Below are 22,721 nucleotides of genomic sequence, written 5' to 3'. Positions count from 1 at the left end.
CTTATTCTCTATTGTCAAAATTCCGTTGATTATCCATGGACTTATGCATTCATATAAATTTTACAATCAGTTGTCAAGTTATATAAGCCATTCTGTTGATATATTGACATCACATGGCTCTTACAGGAGAACATGGAGGAAATTCACATCTTTATAATACTAAATCACCTCATTTATAAATAAGGTAAATTTCTTCACTTAATTAGTTTTCAACTTGCCCTTGAATAATTTTAAGTGTTTCTCAATACAAAGGTTATGTGCATTTATTCTGTGGCTTGTTCTTAGACACGTTATGATTTTATTCTATCATGAATGATATGTTATTTTCTCATATTTGCTAGGTGATTATTGCGGATGTGGTGGAAATTTCTGATTTTTTTAATGTTGATTTTGTAGCCAGCAATCTTAATGAACTATTGTATTGTATTGTATTGTAATAGTTCACTAATTCCACTTCATTTTCTATGTAGCTAATCAAAACAATTGTGCCTCTTTGAGAAACTATATAGCATCAAGGTTAAAAGGTGAAATATGGAAGCCATAAAAACTAGTTTCAAAACTGTAGTTAACTCCTCTACTTCCTTTCCAGATTACAAATTTAATGTCCAGTTTTCTTCCCTGAGACTAGACTCCTCTACTGAAGACTCATTTTATAACATTCCTTATCTTTCCATCATCACCACTCCATCTACACCACAAAGGAAAAAATCCTTTGCCTTATTGCCTCCTGCTGCCATAAAATTATATATTATAGGGTATCAGAGTCTTTTTGTTTTGGTTTTGGTTTATTGAGACAGAGTCTTGCTTTGTCACCCAAGCTGGAGTGCAGTGGCGCCATCTGGGCTCACTGCAACCTCTGCCTCCCAGGTCCAAGCAATTCTCATGCCTCAGCCTCCAAGTAGCTGGGATTACAGGTGCCTGCCACTATGTCCAGCTAAGTTTTGTATTTTTAGTAGAGACAAGAGTTTCATCATATTGCTCAGGCTGGTCTCGAACTCCTGACCTCAGGTGATCCACCCAGCTCAGCCTCCCAAAGTGCTGTGATTACAGGCATGAGCCACTGCCCCCGGCCTCAGAATCTCCAGAAGGAGGACGTGGTGGAAGATACTGAGCAATGGGATAGTAAAGAGTTGGGGACCGAGTTAAGTTTTATAAGGAATTAGGGATACCAGCAGCTCTAAGAGCCAAGATTTGGGTTATTCAACTCAGAATGGGGAAGGAACCTCAGCTTCATGATGATAAAAAATTCCACCACCTCTGCCCAGAAAAAAGGTGATTCACATCCTGATATCACTGTGTACTCAGGGAAATAGCTCCCCACAAGGCACTGCATTAGGGAGAAACTATGGTGAGGAACAGTGATGAGCAGGGCATGAAGAGTGATCATCTTAAGCCACATATGATGTCCTGAGGGTGAATTCCAGGACCTCCTGTCCTTCAGGATGATCCCACAGTCTCACTGACCACTGAGGCCAGATGCATAAAAACTTTGCCTTACCAGAGACTGATCAGGGGAAAAGGTACTGGCACAGCCTCTTCAGTTCCTGGCACAGAGGGCAGAGACTAGCCCACAATGAAAGTGGCCTCTTCGATGGGAGGATCCTTGTGTCCTGGGCTATCTTAGGTCTCATCTGATCTTGCATAGTGAAAGCTACTCATGGGAAAACTCCCTTAGTGGGGAATCCCTTAGAGTGGAATCTTTCCTAACATCAGCTCTAGTTTCTGGAAGTATATGCCATTCTTCTCCACTCTCTGTAGCACTGTGGTCTTACCCTCTGAAGAGAATGTTCGTTGGTTGCCACCTTGGCATTACAACATCCTATTCCCTTCTTAGGGGTACCCTGAATTTGTCAGCCATAGAGTTTGAGTAGGATTAATCTTACCCCGGACCTCAGGAGTAGGCCCTAATGATTTAAACGAAGCAGCATATCCCATCCCTGTTACACGATAATGAGTTCTCCAAGAAGTACACACTTTTTTCTGCTGGCTGTGAACAAGAGAACATATAGCTCAAGCTGCCTGTGGTGGGCACTTTGAAAACATGAGTAGAGAGTCTGCCCCAGAATGGAGTCCACATTGAAGAAGAAGGACCAAGATAAACCAGATACTTCTTTATTATTATTATTATTAATTGAGATGGAGTCTCACTCTGTTGCCCAAGCTGGAGTGCAGTGGTGCAATCTCGGCTCACTGTAGCCTCCACCCGCTGGGTTCAAGCAATTCTTGTGCCTCAGCCTCCCACGTAGCTGGGACTACAGGTGTGCACCACTATGCCCGGCTAATTACTTTGTATTTTTAGTAATACCAGGCTGGTCTCGAATTTTTGACCTCAGTTGATCTGCCCGCCTCGATCTCTCAAAGTGCTGTGATTATAGGCGTGAGCCACCGCGCCTGGCCCAGAGACTTCTTTGAGCCTTGTATGAAGACTTACCTGAAACCCAGATCTACCTAGGATTGTGAGGCAATATTTTCGCTTTATTATTTAAGCCAATTTTCTGATAAAGTGCCTCAACCTAATAAACTATTATCTGTCTAGCATTCAGTCCATTGGACATTTCTTAAAAAAAAAAAAAAAGGAACCGTTCATGAATTTGTGCATCAGCCTTGCACAGGGGCCATGTTCATCTTCTCTGTACTATTCCAATGTGAGTATATGTGCTGCTGAAGTGAGCACTATTGAACATCTCTGATGTCTTTCTACATACTGCACAGCCTCAACCTGTAACCAGGTGCTCCTCTTTTGCTCTCTCACTACCACCCCCAACTCCTTAACCCTCTTCCTTCGCTTATTCATCCCACAACCCACTTTCTCCTCTAGGTTCTTGCTAGATTAGAGCTCCTGGCGCAGTCAACATCGTTCCATGCCAGCCCCCGGGCATTTGTATCACACAACAGCATGTAAGTCTTCACTACTGCCTCGGTAATTCTCTCATCCTTCTCTTTTTTTTTTTTTTTTTTTTTTTTGACTAAGTTTTGCTTTTTCATCCAATCTGGAGTGTAATGGCGTGATCTCGGCTCACTGCAACCTAAGCCTCCTGGGTTCAAGCTATTCTCCTGCCTAAGCCTCCCGAGTGGCTGGGATTACAGGCGCGCGCCACCACGCCCAGCTAATTTTTGTATTTTTAGTAGAAATGGCGATTCACCATGTTAGCCAGGCTGGTCTCAAACTCCTGATCCTAGGTGAGATCCGCCCACCTCGGACTCCCACCGTGCTGGGATTACAGGCGTGATCCCCTGCTCCCGGCCTCTTCTTAATTTTCCAAAGCCTTTGTCATATGGCGTCCCTAAACCATCTCCTCTTCCTACCTCCTCAGATAATTTCACTCGCAGCAGTGGAAAAGATGAGGTCATTCGACATAAGCTGTTACTCTACACAGGTATCTTGGGGTTCTACCTAGAGAGGTATCTTGAGTCCCTCCAGGAATACTCTGCACAGTCTCCTCTTCGTTTGCTTCCTCGGACAATAATAACGTGTAGTCCCACTAAGCGAGATACAGCCTGAGAACATCAGAGTCGCAGACTCTCCTTAATGTTAAGTAGCGCTTCCATCTTACCCAAGTACAATTTACCTGGCTTCAGTCTCTTCATCTTTAAAACACGTTTAATACTTTGCTCGCGGCACTGTTGTAAAACTAGTTAAACACGAGAATGTGAAAATGCTTCTAAATTCAGTGCTGGGCAAATCTAAGGCGTACTTTGTTCCAAATATGAGCTGGTTTCCCTTGACCCGGCCAAGTCTGTACCCTAGGTCTCTTCTACTCCGTTTTTCTCCAGTCCCCGGGCGGGGCTCTCAGTGGCCGCGGTGGCCTGGCCCCAGGGCGTCCACGCTCCCCGCCAAGTGCTCCTTAGGGACCCGACAGGACCAGGAAAACTCCACGACGAGCATTCGAGGACGCCTGGAGCCCTGCCCCACTGTCTCACGGCTCTGGCTGCAGCTCTAACTGTGCCAGAAATTTCCTAAGGAAGCACCATGGAGTTCACCCCTGTGCCCTCGGTCATCACCCACCGCTAGCAGCCCGGGCCTTACCTGTTTTGCTGACTACTTCCCTGCGCGCCCCGATCCCAAAGCTGTGGTTGGCCCGCCGGGTACTTTTCTCTTGAGCCAGGGACGCGGTGATGAGGCGCTACCTTTTAAGAGCTGTTTGCAAAATATCACCTGCCATTCGGTTTCCGTAGTGTAGTGGTTATCACGTTCGCCTCACAAGCTTTTAAAGGTCCCTGGTTCGAAACCGGGCGGAAACAAAGTTAGAGGTCTTTTGGTTTTTTTCCTTCCCTATATCCTTGCGAATTCTACATAGGAATCCTCCAAGATCGCAGTGAGATCCAGGAACTCTAGGTCCGAGAAGACTTGTGAAGGACTGAAGGGCAGACACGAGCAGCCCAGCCGCTCTCGACAACGGGCTCGGGGCCGGCAGCGCCCCTGGCGGCTGTGGGCGACTGGGTCCCCCCGGAGCCGTGAGACCTTTTGACATCAGCAGGCACCGTGTCGCGGTTCCGCCCCGTCAATTTCTGTGTCTTTTCTGACACCCAGAAGGCACTCCGGGCACACTGGGAACCGGAAATGGCTGCTCAGTGAATGAAGTCGTCACTTCCGACCCGGACCTGAGGAGCAAGTTGTGGTTCAGGGCCTAGTCCTGAACTGCCGGTCCGTTTTTCAGAACCTGCTCAGGCTTCAGGCTTCGGCTCCTACTCCGGCCTCTTCGGCTGAGACCGCGACGGGTTCGTTTCCTCCACATAGTTTACAAACCTGCATAGAGATCCAAGAGTGCGCTGGTGATTATCTCACTTGCGCTGATTGCCGGTATCATTAACCCGGTAGTACAGAGGAACGAACTGAACCGAACGTCGTGACGGAGCGGGGATCACAAGTCGCTCTGCTCTGTCACCCCCACCAAACTTGCCTTTATTGTGTTTTTTTCCTCATTTGTCACCATCCAGTTCTCAGTCACGAAAATGTTTGTTCTTTCTCTTTCCTTTCAAGATTCTTAGGTTCTAAATCAGGTGGAAACAATGTACCTTTTCAATTAAAAGATTATTTTCACAACTCTCCTAAAAGGGGGACAAACAATTTGAACAGACACTTGATAAAAGAAGATATGTGAGGCCGGGCGCGGTGGCTCAAGCCTGTAATCCCAGCACTTTGGGAGGCCGAGACGGGCGGATCACGAGGTCAGGAGATCGAGACCATCCTGGCTAACATGGCGAAACCCCGTCTCTACTAAAAATACAAAAAACTAGCCGGGCGACGTGGCGGGCGCCTGTAGTCCCAGCTACTCGGGAGGCTGAGGCAGGAGAATGGCGTGAACCCGGGAGTCGGAGCTTGCAGTGAGCTGTGATCCGGCCACTGCACTCCAGCCTGGGCGGCAGAGCGAGACTCCGTCTCAAAAAAAAAAAAAAAAAAAAAAAAGAAGATATGTGGATCGCAAATAATCACATGAAAAGATGGCCAACGTCATTAATCATTAGGGAATGTCATTAATCATTAGGGAAATGCAAATTTAAAACACAATGAGATACCACTACACACATATCAGACTGTCTAAAATTTAAAAGACTGACCATACCAAGTTGGCAAGGATGTGGGGAAACCAGAACACTCATTCACTGCTGTTGGGAATGTAAAATGGTACGTTCACTTTGGAAAACAGTTTGGTGGTTTTTAAAAACGTTAAACTACTATAATATGACTCAGCCATTCCACTCCTAGGTATTTACCAAGAGTAAACAGAGCATATGCCCATACAAAAGCCTGTACACACATGTTCATAGCAGCTCTATTTGTAATAGCCCCAAACTGTAGACAATCCAAATGTTAATCAACAAGTTAAAGACCAATTCATACAATGGAATGTTAGCCAAAAAAAGGACGGAACTACTCATATATACAAAAACGTGTATCTCAAGTATGCTGAGTAAAAAAAGCCACTGCACCCAGCCTCCATTACAGCATTTTGAATTTAAAACATTTTTCGGCCAGGCAAGGTGTTTCACGCCTTTAATCCCAGCAGTTTGGGAGGCTGAGGTGAGCGGATCGCTTGAGCCCAGGAATTTGAGACCAGCCTGGCCAACATGGCGAAACTAAAGATGTAACTATTAGCCTGTAATCCCAGCTACTCCGGAGGCTGAGGCTTCAGACTCGCTTGAGCCTCAGAGGCGAAGGTTGTAGTGAGCGGAGATCCAGACTGGGCAACAGAGAGAATTTATCTCAAAAAAAAGTAGGCCCTATGAACTGTGCCTAACGTGTATATCAGACCTGAATTGTGGTGATAATTTCCCAGGTGTATACACATGTCAAAACTTGTACATTTTATTTTTTTTTTTTGAGACGGAGTCTCGCTCTGTCGCCCAGGCTGGAGTGCAGTGGCCGGATCTCAGCTCACTGCAAGCTCTGCCTCCCAGGTTCACACCATTCTCCTGCCTCAGCTTCCTGAGTAGCTGGAACTACAGGCGCCCGCCACCTCGCCCGGCTAGTTTTTTATATTTTTTTTAGTAGAGACGGGGTTTCACCGTGTTAGCCAGGATGGTCTCGATCTCCTGACCTCGTGATCCACCTGTCTCGGCCTCCCAAAGTGCTGGGATTACAGGCTTGAGCCACCGCGCCCGGCCGAAAACTTGTACATTTTAAATATGTTCAGTTTATTGTATGTCAGTTAAGCCTTAACATAGCTATTATTGTAGCAGGAGGAGCTGCAGGCAAGAACCCTTCAGACACCGAGTTGCAGAAGGAAAGGGCTTTATTCAGCTGGGAGCATCGGTGGACTCACGTCTCCAAAATCCGAGCTCCCTGAGTAGCAATTCCTATCCTTTTTAAGGGCTTACAACTCTAAGGGGGTCCATGTGAGAGGGTCATGATTGAGCAAGCAGGGGGTACATGACTGGGGGCTGCATGCACCGGTAATCAGAATGGAACAGAACAGGACAGGGATTTTCATGATGCTTTTCCACACAGTGTCTGAAATCTATAGATAAAACAAGCAGTGAGGTCAGGGGCTGATTTTTTAACTACCAGGCCCAGGGCGCAGAGTTGGGCTATCTGCCTATAGATTCCATTTCTGCTTTTAGTTTTTATGGCTTCTTTCTGTAGAGGTAGAAATTGGGCATAAGACAATATAAGGGGTGGTCTCCTCACTTATTATAATTTTTTAGTATTTCCCAGAAAAAAATAAAAAAGCCCACATATTTTAAGGCTGTTTGGAATATTCATATAAAATACAGGTTGAACATCCCAAATCTGAAAATCTGAAATTCAAAACATTCCAAAATCCTAAACGTTTTGCGTGCTGACAGGATGATCAAAGGAAATGCTCACTGGAGCATTTTGGATTACAGATTTTCAGATTTGAGATACTCAACTAGGGTGGGTATAATGCAAATATTCCAAAATCTGAAAAAAATCAAAATTTGAAACAATTCTGGTCCCAAGTATTTTAGATAAAGGATACTCAACCTGTACTTTTTTTTGAGACAGAGTTTTGCTCTTGTCATCCAGGCTAGAATGCAATGGTGCGATCTCAGCTCACTGCAACCTCTGCCTCCCGAGTTCAAGCGATTCTCCTGCCTCAGCGTCCCAAGTAGCTGGGATTACAGGTGCCCATCACCACACCCGGCTAATTTTTGTATTTTTAGTAGAGACGGGGTTTCGCCATATTGGCCAGGCTAGTCTTGAACTCCTGACCTCACCTGCGGAGGAGATCCACCTGCCTCCGCCTCCCAAAGTGCTGGGGATTACAGGCGTGAGGCTTTTTGTTTTTTGTTTGTTTGTTTGTACAGAGTCTTGCTCTGTCACCCAGGCTGGAGTGCCTAAATAATTTCTTTCTACCTCCTGTATCAGGACTACAGGCATGCATCACCAGAGCCTACTATATATACATACATACATATATACACACACACATATATATACACACACGCATACACACACACACACATATATATATATATTTTTTTTTTGATACAGAGTCTTGCTCTGTCACCCAGGCTGGAGTGCCATTGATCTCAGCTCAGTGCAACCTCTGCCTGCTAGGATTACAGTGCCTGCCACCTCGCCTGGCTATTTTTTGCATTTTTAGTAGAGATGAGATTTTGCCATGTTGGCCAGGCTAGTCTCAAACTCCTGACCTCAGGTGATCAACCCACCTTGGCCTCCCAAAGTGCTAGGATTACAGGTGTGGGCCACCACATCTGGCCAGGCCTGCTAATTTTTAATTTCTAAAAATTAAAAATTTATTTAAACTGCTAAAGTTTAATTTTTAAACTTTTTTTGGTAGAAAGTGAGTCTCACTAAATTGCCTAGCTGGCTTTGAACTCCTGGCCTCAAGAGATCCTTGGGCTTTGACCTCCCAAAGTGTTGAGATTATAAATATGAACCACCACACCCAGCCTTAAATTTTTCTTTAATCAAAAATTTTATATGGCCAGGCGCTGTGGCTCATGCCTGTAATCCCAGCTACTCAGCAGGCTGAGGCAGGAGAATCGCTTGAACCTGGGAGGCAGAGGTTGCAGTGAGCTGCGATCGTGCCACTGCACTGCAGCCTAGGCAACAGACCAAGACTACATCTCAAAAAAAAAAAAAAAAAAAAAGGTTTTTTTGTATGGACAGGTGTGGTGGCTTATTCCTGTAATTCTAGCACTTTGAGAGGCTGAGGCAGGAGGATGGCTTGAGCCCAGGCAGTCTGATCACTTGAGCCTAGGAGTTCAAGACTATCCTGGGCAACATGGCAAAACCCAGGCTCTACCTAAACACAAAAATTATCCAGACATGGTGGTTCATACCTGTGGTCCCAGCTACTTGGGAGGCTGAGATGGGAGGATCGCTTGAGCCTGGGGGCAGAAGTTGCAGTGAGCCATGATTGTGCTGATATAGGAGACAGAAATTATTTAGGCAGATAGTGAGTGCAGAAAAGTCCTCAGTAGAATTTCTTTGCTAACAAAAAAGCAGCCCCCAAAATCATTTCTAAGAAAGAGCAGCCTGAAAAATTGAGCTGCAAACATGGGTAAGCAAGCTGGAAGCTTGCACAGGGGAATGCTGGCAGCTATGCCAATAGAAAAGGGGTACCCGGGGGGTCAGGCATGTCCACCATGGAGGCTCCATCTTCCCTTTTTTTTGTTACCATATGCATAGTAATAAAGAAATGGGCAACACGGTGCAGCTCAGGCAGTGAACCTGCCTGCATAATCAAAGATTGGGGTGGAGGAAGCCAGACATTCCCATCCTATGCAAATAGCACACCTGGTCAGACCAGTTTTTTGCACGCTATGTAGATCAGACTCTGCCTCCTCACCAGCTCATCTATAAAACCCCCTGCATTTCACTGCAGATCTGGCAACCCATTTTTCCAGGACCCCTCTCTGCAGCAGAGAGCTATTCTCTTTTTTTCGTCTATTAAAATTCCACTCTCAACCTCACTCTTTGTGTGTCTGCATCCTTATTCTTGGTGGTTGTGAGACAACGAACCTCAGGTGTTACTCCAGGTAACAAGGCCATTTCAGTGCCAGTGCACTCCAGCCTGGGCAACAGAGTGAGACCCTGTCTCAAACAAAAAACAAATCCCTGTCCTCATGGAGTTTACATCCTAGTTTGTGAGGCAGATAATAAAATATGTGGTTTATGTAATATTGTGAAGAAGTATACTTTTGGTCTTTGTCCTTAGTTCCTAACACAGATCTAAAACAATTGTAATTTCCTAATGGGGTGAGAGGAGTGTCTTTTGTTATTCATAATAAGCCCCTTCCAAGCATACCTGAGTTTATACTAATGAGGTGATTCCTGGAAGAAGGGGTCCAGTTTCTAGAGAAACCAACCAAATGATCAGAGGGTTGGAACTTTCAGCTCCATCGCCAACCTCTGGGGAGGAGAAAGGGGCTGGAGATTAACTCCAATGGTCAATGATTTCATCCATTCTGTCTAAGTAATAGAATCTACATCCAAACCCTAAACAACAGGGTTCCAAGAGTTTCTGGCTTAGTGAACACATCGCGGTGCTACGAAGGTGGCAAGCCTAAATAGAGCATGGATGCTCCAAGCCCTCACCTATACTTGCCCTCGGTGCATCTTCCATTTGGCTGTCCATCTGTAAACTTTGTCATATTCTTTATTTTATTATTATTATTATTGCAGACAGAGTCTCACTCTGTTTTCTAGGCTGGAGTGCAGTGGTGCGATCTCAGCTCACTGCAACCTCCGCCTCCTGAATTCAAGCGATTCTCTCAGCCTCCTGAGTAGCTGGGATTACAGGCGCCCACCACTACACCCAGCCAATTTTTGTATTTTTAATAGAGATGGAGTTTCATCATGTTGGCCAGGCTGGTCTTGAACTCCTGACCTCTCAGGTGATCTGCCCACCTCAGCCTCCCAAAGTGCTGGGATTACAAGCATACGCCACCACACCCAGACTTGTCATATTCTTTATAATAAACTGGTAAATGTAAGTAAATGTCTCCCTGAGTTTTGTGAGCAATTATGGCAAATTATCAAACAGGAGGAGGGTGTTTGGAAAGCCCCAGTTGATAGCCAATTGGTGAGAAGTACAGATGACAATCTGGAACTTGTGATTGGCATCTGAAGTGAGGAGCAGTCTTGTGAGCCTGAGTCCTTAACTTGTGGGAACTTCATTAATTCCAGGTAGTGTCTGACTTGAGTTAGATGGGAGGACACACAATTGGTGACCACTGAGAACTGGAGAATTGCTTGGTGTGGAAAACCCACACATTCGTGTGAAAAGTGTGTGGACCGAGGAACCAGTTTTTATTTAGTATGTCAGATGTGACAAGTGCTAAAGAGAAATAAAGAGGGAAACAGGATATGAAATATCTGGGTGTGTTCGTACGTGAAATTTTAGATAGTGTGGCTAAGGCAGGCCCCCTGAGAAGTGACTTTTGTGTTAAGACCTGAAGGAAGTGAGGGAAGTAGCCATGTAGAATATCTAGAGGACAAGCTTCCAGGCTGAGGGGCCACGAAGTGCAAAGGTTCTGTGGTAGCAGCAAACTGTTGTGTCCCAGAAATAGCAAAAACCAGTGTAGCCAGATCAGAGTGAGCTAGGAGGAGGTGAAGGGTCTTGTGGAACACAGCAAGGATTTTGGCTTTCACTTTGCACGATGAGATCCTGGGGAAATGTATTTCCCTGCAAGTACAACAGGGAGAGTTAGGGCAGAGAATGGATCTCAGAGCAAAAAATATAAATGTGGTACATGTGGTTTCACTGGGGCTTCTTGATAGTATGGGAGAGGGTAACTACAGCCAAACAGCAGCAAGAAAGGAGTAACTACAGTTGCCCTGGTGGCTCTGCTTTCTTCTCTGTTCTGATCCCAAAGTGGTTGATTCCTTCCCCTCACCCTTGTCTCAGACCAACCACTCTAGTACTCCTAGTTTACCCATTCCATTAGCTCCTTTCTAAGCAGATACCAGCAACGTGAGGCAGTGGGGGAAGAAGAGGATAGGACAAATTCCTCAGAGCTCTATGGATCTTGAAAAGAGTCCATCCCTGTTGGTCAGAATATTTCAGGACTTTACAGAGAGTACAGTGAAATAGTAGAGTGATGGGCCTGTGCCATCCAGTCGGGCCAGAATCTTCTAAAGTCTGATCCTAGTCAGGTGCACTGGCACACACCTGTAGTCCCAAAGACTTGGGAGAATGAAATGGGAGGATCGCTCGACCCCAGGAGTTTGAAGCTGCTGTGAGCTATGATAGCAGCACTGCATTCATCCATGGGTGACAGAGTGAGACTCCATATCAAAAAATGTACACAAAAAACAAAGTCTGATCTTTGCTAGGATACAAGAGGGAAATCCAGGGGCAGACAGACAGGCCTTGTTTATAAAAAGAAACAAGACCATGGCTTCCCATGGAATTTCTAAGGTACATTTTATAACCAGACCCCTTGAGATTTTACCACACCAGCATTTTTAGTGACTGAAAGGATGAAAATTCCGATCAGGCCCTTGCTTGCTTGCACTTGTGTTTTGCCCAATATTCCTTCTTCAATATAATTATAAACTGCTGATGTACTGTTTTCTTTGCCAAGCAGAAGAATATAACTTCAGGGTCTTGAAAAAAAAAATTGCAGAAGGACCAGGCATGGTGGCTCACACCTGTAATCCCAGCACTTTGGGAGGCAGAGGCAGGCAGATCACTTGAGGTCAGGAGTTTGAGACCACCTTGGCTAACATAGTGAAACTTCATTTCTACCAGAAAAGAAACAAAAAACAAAAATTAGCTGGGTGATATGTGCCTGTAGTCCCAGTTATTCAGGAGGCTGAGGTGGGAGAATCGCTTGAACCCGGGAGATGGAGGTTACAGTGAGCCGAGATTGTGTCACTGTAGTCCAGCCTGGGTGACAGAGTGAGATCCTGTCTCAAAAAAAAAAAAAAAGCAGAAGATTCGAGGGAATGCCTTTAAGATGTTATGCTCAACTGCTGATGCCCAGAGGTCTGGTTGTTCAAGACATTATCTGAGACTGAAGAAACACAGACTTTTCCCCTCAAGTCTCTGAAACTCCCCCTCTTTACTCTCCAGCTGCATAAAAACTCCTCACTTTGGGCCAGGCACAGTGGCTCAAGCCTGTAATCCCAGCACTTTGGGAGACCGAGGCGGGCAGATCACCTGAGGTCAGGAGTCTGAGAAGAGCCTGGTCAACATGGTGAAACCCTGTCTGTACTAAATATACAAAAATTAGCCAGGCGTGGTGGTGCACGCTGCAATCCCAGCTACTAGGGAGGCTGAGGCAGGAGAATCACTTGAAATTGCAGCCTCGACTTTCCAGGCTCAAGCGATTCTCCCACCTCAGCCTCCTGAGTAGCTGCAACCACAGGAGGCTGCCACCACACCCAGCTAATTTTATTTTATTTTGAAGAGACAAGTCTTATTATATGCCCAGGCTAGAAATGCACCTTTTAATTCCCATAGGTGAGCCCTCTGCAAAAATAGTAGTAAAAAGCTGGAAACGCCGGGCGCGGTGGCTCAAGCCTGTAATCCCAGCACTTTGGGAGGCTGAGACGGGTGGATCACGAGGTCAGGAGATCGAGACCATCCTGGCTAACACGGTGAAACTCCGTCTCTACTAAAAAAATACAAAAAACTAGCCGGGCGAGGTGGCGGGCGCCTGTAGTCCCAGCTACTCGGGAGGCTGAGGCAGGAGAATGGCGTGAACCTGGGAGGCGGAGCTTGCAGTGAGCTGAGATCCAGCCACTGCACTCCAGCCTGGGCGACAGAGCGAGACTCCGTCTCCAAAAAAAAAAAAACGCTGGAAGTACTTTAAAGTCCAGCTGTAGAAAGAGTTTTAAATCACTCATTTTGCATGTCATCCTGCTCTTGGACAGGTTCAAGACTTACTGCTAACTGAAAAGACTCGGGTGAAGAGTAGTGTGTATAGTGTGGGGGTTTTTGAGTAAGGGGAAAATGGAGGAAATATATTTACGCATATTAATATAGATACATGTATAGATCTAGTTGCCCTCCCACATCAGCGGATTCCCAAAATATTAGGGAAAATAACAATAAAAATAATGCAAATACAAACAATACAGTATAACTACATTGTATTAGGTATTACAAGTAATCCATAGCTGATTTAAAGTGTGTGGGAGGATGTGCGTAGTTGTATGTAAATACTATGCCATTTTATAGGAGGGACTTGAACATCGCAGATTTTAGTATGGGGTGCTGTAGGGAAAAAATAGGTTAGCCTGTTACTGTGTTATTATAGATAGAAGTAAGTTTAAGAGACTCCATTGGGCTCTATATTTGAGATGCTGTTAATCTGTGACTCTACCCCCAATCTTGTCCTTGCTAGAGACATTGCTGTGCTAATTAAAGTTGAAAGGATTTTGGGAGGTAAGGAATGTGCTTTGTTAGGTAAATGTTTAAAGCCTGCTTGTGGTTAAAGGTCAGTACCATTCCTTTAAATCTCAGTAAAAGAAAAACATCTGTCTCCGGCCCGATCCTGGGAAAATGCAACAGCTCCGTGTACCTGTATGCCTTACTGCTTATTTACTCCCTTATCTTTTAGGCAATAAATACCGAGGGAACTCAGAGACCAGTGCCAGTGTGGGTCCTCTGAAAGCACAGCACTGGTCCCCTGGGGCCCTGCTTTTCTTTCTCTATACTTTGTCTCTGTGTCTTTATTTCTTTTCTCAAGTCTCTCGTTTCCACCTAGCGAGAAGCACCCACAGGTGTGGAGGGGCAGGCCACCCCTTCAGGGTGCTGTCCTGGAGCTAATCTGCCTGCGGATACCAAGGGACGACTGGAGATCATCTAGGAAGGTCACGCAAAAACTGTAACAGTGGTTGCTTCCGGGAAAGAGAATGGAGGAACTCAGGGTAGGGATGGTAGAAGAGACTTGGCGCCACGAATCACGCCGAGGTGCCCCGCATCCAGCCCTGTGCTCCGGCGCCCGCTCAGGCGCGCTGCCAGGCAGAGTCCCTTGCCCAGCCCCACGGAAGGCAGCCCATCTCCTGGGCACCGATCCTGAACGTCGGCCAACCTCGCAGGCCTAGCGAAGACCCCAAATTCGACGCGGCAGGCCTGAGGCCTGGGGAAAAAGTGACCCGGATTTCCCGCAAGCTCAAGGACACCCAGGGGCGCTCCAGCCCCTCCCGGCCCTCCTCCCGCAGCCACTCTCACGCCTCGCCTCGCCTCCGGATCGGGCCTCTAGGTGCCCAGTCACTCCCACGCCCCGTCACTCCCACATCCGTCACTCCCACGCCCCGCCCCTCCTCTCACCCGGGTAGTGCTCCGTCGCTCTTGCGCCCCGCCCTTCTGCTACGTCACTCGTACGCCCCTCCTCTCGTCCCGTCCCTCCTTTCGTCCGGCCCCTCCTCTCTTCCGTCGCTTCCGCTCATCCCTCCCCTCCTCTCGTCCCGCCCCGCCCTTCTGCTTCCGTCACTGTGAGCCCCGCCCCTCCTCCCGTCGCACACCTCCTCTCGCCCCGCCCCTACCCGCCCTTCTGTCCTCCGTCATCTTGAGCCCCGCTCCTACTCTCGCCGCGCCCCGCCCCGCCCCGCTTCTTTCCCCGCGTCTCGCAAGAGGGTCCGGAGCTTTCCCGTCATTAGTGAGTCAAAACCGGAAGTCTGGGAAAGGCTGTTCTCAGTTCCCGACAGCGGGGGCTGGACAAGATGGAGACAGTACTGGCAATACGCAGGTCGAAGGGAAGCGGAGCGGAGCACGCGCGGGCTGTGACGAGGGAGCGGAGAAACAGCTGTCCCATTAGCCTCGTGTAGACGTCCCGGGTTCAGCCCCAGGAGGACGAAAACACTGCCGTGTCCTCCCGAGGGGAGTGGCGTTCCCATTGACCTGAACACCTCACCTCATACTCGTGCGTGGACGTGTTCCAGCCGTGTCCTGTTCACTCCAGCTCCTCCGTCTCCACCCTAATCCTAATTATGGTGTTTCGTTTGAAAGGGTTCTGTGAATTTATCAAGCAGGAAAATTTGGAATCCGAGAGAATTAAGCAATTCCCTTTAATTAAATAGCTTTTGGAGTCTTTAATTTGCTGATATGCATTTTCTAATCGTAACTAACTTTTGCTTTACTTTTACTTTTTTTTTTTTGAGACGGAGTTTGGCTCTTGTTGCCCAGCCTGGAGTGCAATGGCGCGATCTCGGCTCACTGCAACCTCCGCCTCCCAGGTTCAAGGGATTCTCCTGGCTCAGCCTCCCGAGTAGCTAGGATTACAGGCATGTGCCACCACACCTAGCTAATTTTGTGTTTTTAGTAGAGACGGGGGCGGGGTTTCTCCATGTTGGTCAGGCTGATCTCGAACTCCCAACCTTAGGTGATCCACCCGCCTCTGCCTCCCAGAGTGCTGGGATTAAGGCGTGAGCCTCCGTGCCTGGACTGCTTTACATTTACTTTCTAATCTTTTTAATAATCTTACGAAGTAACCATTATCAAGATATTACAGAAGAAGAAATAAAATTGTAGAGATATGCCTGAGATCCCCTTATATTGTGACAGAGCTAGATCCAAACCCAAATAATTTATACTGATTGCCCGCAAATCCCTTTTTACACTGGTGCATCACTTGAAACCAGTCCTACATTGAATGTGCTTCCCGGCCAGGAATGGATTTTAAAACCCTGAGGAGGCCGGGAGCGGTGGCTCACACCTGTAATCCCAGCACTTTGGGAGGCTGAGGCGGGCAGATCATGAGGTCAGGAAATCGAGACCATCCTGGCTAACACAGTGAAACCCCATCTCTACTAAAAATATAAAAAATTAGCCAGGCATGGTGGCGGGCGCCTGTAGTCCCAGCTATTCGGGAGGCTGAGGCAGGAGAATGGTGTGAACCCAGGAGGCACAGCTGGCAGTGAGCTGAGATCACACCACTGTACTCTAGCGTGGGTGCGAGACTCTGTCTCAAAAAATATATATATATAAAAATAAATAAATAAATAAAACCCTTAGGAGTAGGTGGTGAGAACTTCACCCAGCCCTATCAGGAGTTGGGGGTATGGAGAGAGGAATGGATTTTGAACAGATTTGACTCCCATCTCCTTCCAAGGGAAGATACCTAGACAAGAATAAATGTCTTTTGTAGAAGTCTGGGAATAAGACAAGGAAGCCCACTGGGCAGGGACTAGAGGCAAATAGAATGGTATGAGACCATGAACTTGAGAGGTTCATGGTAGGCTGATACTCCAAAAGGCCCAGCAGAAAAAAGCTGCACCTTGCTCAGCACAAAGTACCCAGGGACAAGGCCAGCCCAACACATCTGAGAGCGTTAGGGTGCCAGAGTCCAGCCACAGAGACCTGAAGTTGCCTCCTTTTTCTGCTACCTCTAGGTCATTGGTTGCTCCACCTTCACCAAGATGCTACCTTGGGGAAGATAAGGGAGTGTTCCAATTGCCTATTGCTGTGTAACAAACCACTCCAAACTTACTGGTATAAAACAGCAACCAGTTTATTATGTCATGGATTCTGTGGGTCAAGAATTTGGAAAGGGTATAGTGGGGATGACTTGTTTCTGCTTCAGAATCACTGACACTTCAGCTGAGAAGACTTGGAAGCCTGAGATGACTTGAAAGCTTGGGGCTGGAATCATTTGGAATTGCTCATTCACATATGTAAAAGGTAAACTAAGGCACAAAAAAAGTTTTAAGAGTTTATTTGAGTAGGAAGCAATTAATGAATCGGGAAATACCAAACTGAAAGAAGTTTAATTTTTCTCATGACAAATCATCAGGGGCAAGTATTTATGGAGTAAATGTGGAAGCAAAATAAATAATTTGATTGATTGCAATTATATAGTTGCCTTATTCATTCATTCACCTTGTTGGAAAGTCCCTAGTTATGTAAGTTTTTGGCTGTTTCCAACTGGTTGAGCTTAAGTTTTATTTTTCTTTAATACAGGCATTTACAAGAAATGGCTCAACATAAGTTTCCCTTGTGTTTGTAAATCAAGGTTGAGGTCAATTATGAGGCCTAATTGGTTTTGTCTGCTCAGAGATTCTTCAGGCCTGGTCTCCATTTTATTTTACTTCAACATATGTCTGAAGTTATGCTGGCTGTTGACTGGGATCTCAGCTAGGATTGTCAGTAGGAACACCTATGCGGTTTCTCCATGAGGTTGCTCTGCTTCCTTATATCCAAGGTGGCTGGATTCTGAGTCACTCCTAAGACAATCAAGTGGAAGATGTATAACCTTTTTTTTTTTTTTTTTTTATTTTTCAAAACCAGAACATTTATTGCATGACTAATCGCTGACATTCTTAAGATGAACTGGATGCTGCAACAGCTGCCCTCTTGGGTTTAGGTGTTGTTCCTTCACGGAATCCATGCCTGAATCTGCGGTATACAATTTTTAGGTGCCTCATTCGACCCGTTCCGGTGGTATTTCGTCTTTTAGCCTTGGCACTCCAGTTATACTTTCTCTTGCACTTGGCAGGGTAGCCACATTTGCCACAGGTCGACTTCTGAAGGTGGTAGGCCTTAGAGCCACAGCGGCGGCACAATGTGTGCGTCTTATTGCGACGCTTTCCAAACGATGACGTTCCCTTCCTCATCTCGCTTCTGCCGTATAACCTTTTTTGAACTTGCCTCACTTCCACCTTACTTACAGGCCCACCCAAGTTCAAGAGGAGGGAATATAGACTCTACCTCTTAATGGGAGGAGTGTCACATTTAAGAAGAGCATGTGGTATGGAATATCTTGTTACAACCCTCTTGAAAAGTACAACCTGGCTGGGCGCCGTGGCTCACGCCTATAATCCCAGCACTTTGGGAGGTTGAGGCGAGCGGATCACCTGAGGTTGGGAGGTTGAGACCAGCCTGACCAGCATGGTAAAACCCCATCTCTCCTAAAAATACAAAATTAGCTGGGTGTGGTGGTGCAGCTAACGTGGCTCCTAGCTACTTGGGAGGCTGAGGCAGGAGAATCGCTTGAACCCAGGAGGTGGAGGTTGCAGTGAGCCAAGATTGCGCCATTGCACTTCAGCCTGGGCAACAAGAGGGAAACTACAAAAAAAAAAAAAAAAAAAAGAAAGAAAGAAAGAAAGAAAGAAAGAAAGAAAGAAAGAAAGAAAGAAAGAAAGAAAAATACAACCTGCCACAGCCATTAAATTTTGAAGTGGTTATAGAGAAATAGATAACAAAGACTTACTATTATGGGGTTTACTTATTCACCTAGGTAACTGCTTGGTATTGTGTGATTTGCTAGAATGAATCTGCTAGTATTCCTTCTATAATTAAAAAAATAACTTCAGGCTGGGAGTGGTGGCTCATGCCTGTAATCCCAGCACTTTGGGAGGCTGAGTCAAGCAGATCACTTGAGCCCAGAGTTCCAGACAAGTCTGGGCAACATGGTGAAACCCTGTCTCTATAAAAAATACAAAAATTAACCAGGCATGGTGGTGTGAGCCTGTAGGCCTAGCTGCTCGGGAGGCCGAGATTGGAGGAGCACCTGAGCTTGGGGAGGTCAGGGCTATAGTGAGCTTCGATCGTGCCACTGCACTCCAGCCTGGGTGACAGAGTGAGATCCTGTATCCAAAAAAAAAAAAAGTGTTTAAAAATAAATAACTTTAAAAGAAGACACCTGAAATTGTGGCCAGACCTAGATTCTAATTCTGACTCCAGTATTAACTGATTATGACCTTGGGCAAATCAAGTTCTCAATATCTTAATTTAAAAATTTTTCTAAATGAGATAAAATAAATATTCCCTTAAAGTAGCTGGAAAAGGTGAACAAAAGCAACATTTTATATTACATGCAGTTTTGCAAAATTTGGGCTCAAGTTCCTTGAGATGCTTACAAAAAATAAATTCAGTGGCTAAATAAACTGAGGAATGCTGTATATTGTATCCCTCTCCCACTCGAAGAGTCTCAGTAAACATTAGGAAATTAAACAGGCTGGGCGCGGTGGCTCACGCCTGTAATCCCAGCACTTTGGGAGGCTGAGGTAGGTGGATCACCTGAGGTCAGGAGTTCGAGACCAGCCTGACCAACATGGAGAAACCCCATCTCTACTAAAAATACAAAATTAGCTGGGTGTCATGGTGCATGCCTGTAATCCCAGCTACTAGGGAGGCTGAGGCAGGAGAATTGCTTAAACCTGGAAGGCGGAGGTTGCAGTGAGCCAAGATGGCGTCATTGCACTCCAGCCTGGGTAACAAGAGCAAAATTCCATCTCAAAAAAAAAAAAAAAAAAAAAGGAAATTAAACATCTGAACATTCCCATAGGAAATAAATTTATTCAATTTGTTTAAGCAATCAAATTAGATGAAGGCTAGAGATTTCAGATTTTAGGGTCTGGGCTTTTGGGAACAGGCTGGTGTGGGGGTTTGCCAGACTACCTGAGTTTGGTAACTGGTTCTACAACTTACTGTGTGTTCTTGGAGAAATTGTTTAACTTTCCTAAGCTTCAATTTTTTCATATGCAAAATGTGCTATTATTATTCTAATTTTACATTTGGTTGCAAAAATAAGTTAAAACATTTTTGGTTACATTTTAATTTAATCACATATGATGATGCGACTAATAACACTGATGTAGATAGGCTGTAGTCTAGCTTCTTTTTTTAGTTTTTTAATTTGATCTAGACTTTTTAGGAAATTACACTGGGCAAGATTTCTGACAAAAGACAAGGGAGAGGGTAAAGTTTAGGAGTAGTTTGGGAGGTCGAGGAGGGCAGATCACTTGAGGTCAGGAGTTCGAGACCAGCCTGGCCAATGTGGTGAAACCCCATCTCTACTAAAATACAGAAATTAGCTGGGCATGGTGGTGCACACCTGTAATCTCAACTACTCGGCAGGTTGAGGCATGAGAATTGCTTGAACCCAGGAAAAAAAAAAAAAAAGGAGACACAAGATCTCATCCTGGCATCAGTCACTGGTATCTCCTTTCATTACTCCTTGGCAGTCCTCAGTAAGTGTCATATTGCTTTTTTTCCCCAATTTATTTTATTGTGGTAACATTACATAACATACAATTTATCTTCCTAACCATTTGTGAGTGTATAGCTCAATGGTATTAAATACATTTATATTGTTTTGCAACCATCACCATTATCCATTTCCAGAACTCTTTTGTAATTCTGTACTCATTAAGCAATAACTCCTGATCACCCCTCCCCTCAGCTCCTGGCAGCCACTCTTCTAATTTCTGTTCTATGATTTTGGCTACTCAAAGTACCTCATATCAGTGGAATCATACAGCATTTGTCCTTTCATGACTAGCGTATTTCACTGAGCATAATGTCCTCAAGTTTCATCCATGTTCTGCCATGTATCAGAATTTCCTGCCTTTTCAAGGCTGAATAACATTCCATTATATAAGGTTCACATTACCTTTTGTTACTTTAGAAATTATGGTCTGGGGGCTGGCCTTTAGCAACCAATATGTTTGGGGAGAGAGATATCTTCCTCAATGGCCTATCTTCTTTGTTGATGGATTCATAGAGAATTATGCTACATTTTGCATCCAGGAAGGGTCACCACACCTAATTAGCCCACTTTTTTCCTCCAGAATTTTAATGTGTCTGGAAATTCACCTCTTAAAGAAGGAAGTGAAGGCAAGAGAAAGAAAGATGTGGGAATTGGCAGAAATAATTCTTCAAATGAGTCCCTTCCTGGACAGCATTCTCAAGCTACCTATGCAAAAGAGCAGGACCACAGAGCTGCATTAAGGAATTTGATTTTATAGGACCAGAAAACGATCTTAGGAAACTGGACCATTTTTAGTCTTCATTTCTTTTTGTGTTCTTATCAAAAATTGTAAAGGTGGTGGAAGATATATGCTGAGGTGGCAACCAACAAACATTCTCTGCAGAGGGTAAGACCACAGTGCTACAGAGAATGGAGAAGAATGGCATATACTTCCAGAAACCAGAGTCAATATTAGGAAAGATTTCACTCTAACAGCTTCCCTGCTAAGGGAGTTCTCCCATGAGTAGCTTTCACTATGCAAGATCAGATGAGACCTAGGGTAGCCCAGGACACAAGGATCCTCCCATCATCCCCCAAGGGGCTACTTTCGATGTGGGCTAGTCTCTGTTCCTCCGTGCCAGGAGCTGAAGAGGCTGTGCCAGTACCTTTTCTCCTGATCAGTCTCTGGGAAGGCAAAGCTTTTATGCATCTGGCCTCAGTGGTCAGCGAGACTGTGGGATCGTCCTGAGGAACAGGAGGTCCTGGAGTTCACCCTCAGGACATCATATCTGGCTTAGGACAATCACTCTTCATGCCCTGCTCATCACTGTTCCTCACCATAGGTTCTCCCTAATGCAATGCCTTGTAGGGAGCTATTTCCCCTGAGTACACAGTGATATCAGGATGTGAATCACCCTTTTCTGGGCAGAGGTGGTGGAATTTTTTACCATCATGAAGCTGAGGTTCCTTCCCCATTCTGAGTTGAATAACCAAAATCTTGGCTCCTAGAGCTTCTCATATCTCTAATTCCTCATAAAACTTAACTCTGTCCCCAACTCTTTACTATCCCATTGCTCAGTATCTTCTACCACGTCCTTCTTCTCAAGACTCTGATACCTAAAATATATAATTTTACAGCAGCAGGAGGAAATAGGCAAAGGATTTTTTCCTTTGTGGTGCTGGGTGTTGGGGACTAGTTGTAAAACTAATTTCCACTAGAGGGAGACTTCATCTCAAGAAAGAAAACAATATGCTCTGTGTCAGGTTGAGAGGAAGTACAGGTATTGTTTATATAGCTTTTCTACTATAGCCAAGGATCTCTTCTTTTTCTTTTTTTTTTTCTTTTTTGAGACGGAGTCTCGCTCTGTCGCCCGGGCTGGAGTGCAGTGGCCGGATCTCAGCTCACTGCAAGCTCCGCCTCCCGGGTTTACGCCATTCTCCTGCCTCAGCCTCCCGAGTAGCTGGGACTACAGGCGCCCACCACCTCGCCCAGCTAGTTTTTTTGTATTTTTTAGTAGAGACGGGGTTTCACGGTGTTAGCCAGGATGGTCTCGATCTCCTGACCTCGTGATCCGCCCGTCTCGGCCTCCCAAAGTGCTGGGATTACAGGCTTGAGCCACCGCGCCCGGCCAGGATCTCTTCTTTAAAAAACTTTTTGTTGTAAAAATGAAGACAATTTATGTATTTATTTATTTTAGAATTTTTTTAAAATTTAATTTTGTTTTATAACTATGTAAAATACATGGGTTTCAAAATAAAAGCTATAAAACCAGGCATATTTAAATAAGTTTATTATCTACCCCCACACCTTCCATATTACCCCTTTTCTTTTTCTTTTTTTTTTTTCTTTTTTTTTTTTTTTTTTT

The 22,721-nt window shown here is 45.4% G+C and overlaps 1 protein-coding gene, 1 long non-coding RNA gene, 2 other non-coding genes and 1 pseudogene across 8 annotated transcripts in view; 2 read left to right on the top strand and 3 right to left on the bottom strand.

Moving 5' to 3' along the window:
- The window catches only part of LOC111543916, a 34,910-nt gene extending 30,190 nt beyond the window's left edge, over positions 1-4,720 (bottom strand). For 2 of the 3 annotated variants that reach the window (XR_002731988.2, XR_002731987.2), the window contains exon 1: positions 4,028-4,720. This is a non-coding gene — a long non-coding RNA (uncharacterized LOC111543916). The remainder of the gene's footprint in view (positions 1-4,027) is intronic. The other variant, XR_002731989.2, reaches the window with a different exon arrangement.
- LOC111544028 lies at positions 2,568-2,674 on the bottom strand. Its single transcript, XR_002732010.1, has one exon. It is a non-coding gene; the product is annotated as a U6 spliceosomal RNA (small nuclear RNA).
- Positions 4,167-4,242, top strand: TRNAV-CAC. Its single transcript has one exon. It is a non-coding gene; the product is annotated as a tRNA-Val (tRNA).
- A 10,236-nt stretch (positions 4,721-14,956) lies between the features above and the next one.
- Positions 14,957-22,721, top strand: part of CFAP126 (cilia and flagella associated protein 126) — a 26,547-nt gene continuing 18,782 nt past the window's right edge. Inside the window, exons 1-2 of one of the 2 annotated variants that reach the window (XM_023214327.1) lie at positions 14,957-15,045; positions 16,969-17,066. The gene's annotated coding sequence lies outside the window, so the exon portion shown is untranslated. Of the gene's footprint in view, positions 15,046-16,514; positions 17,067-22,721 lie in introns of those variants that run through there. The other variant, XM_023214329.2, reaches the window with a different exon arrangement.
- LOC111543914 lies at positions 17,639-18,245 on the bottom strand (annotated as a pseudogene). The gene has a single exon (XR_002731986.3). The product of XR_002731986.3 is annotated as a 60S ribosomal protein L37 pseudogene (transcript).

This window comes from Piliocolobus tephrosceles, chromosome 1, assembly GCF_002776525.5.
Source record: "Piliocolobus tephrosceles isolate RC106 chromosome 1, ASM277652v3, whole genome shotgun sequence".
NCBI classification, from domain to species: Eukaryota; Metazoa; Chordata; class Mammalia; order Primates; family Cercopithecidae; genus Piliocolobus; species Piliocolobus tephrosceles.
Note: the sequence above shows the minus strand (reverse complement) of the source record. Positions and strands in the feature narration are given on the sequence as shown.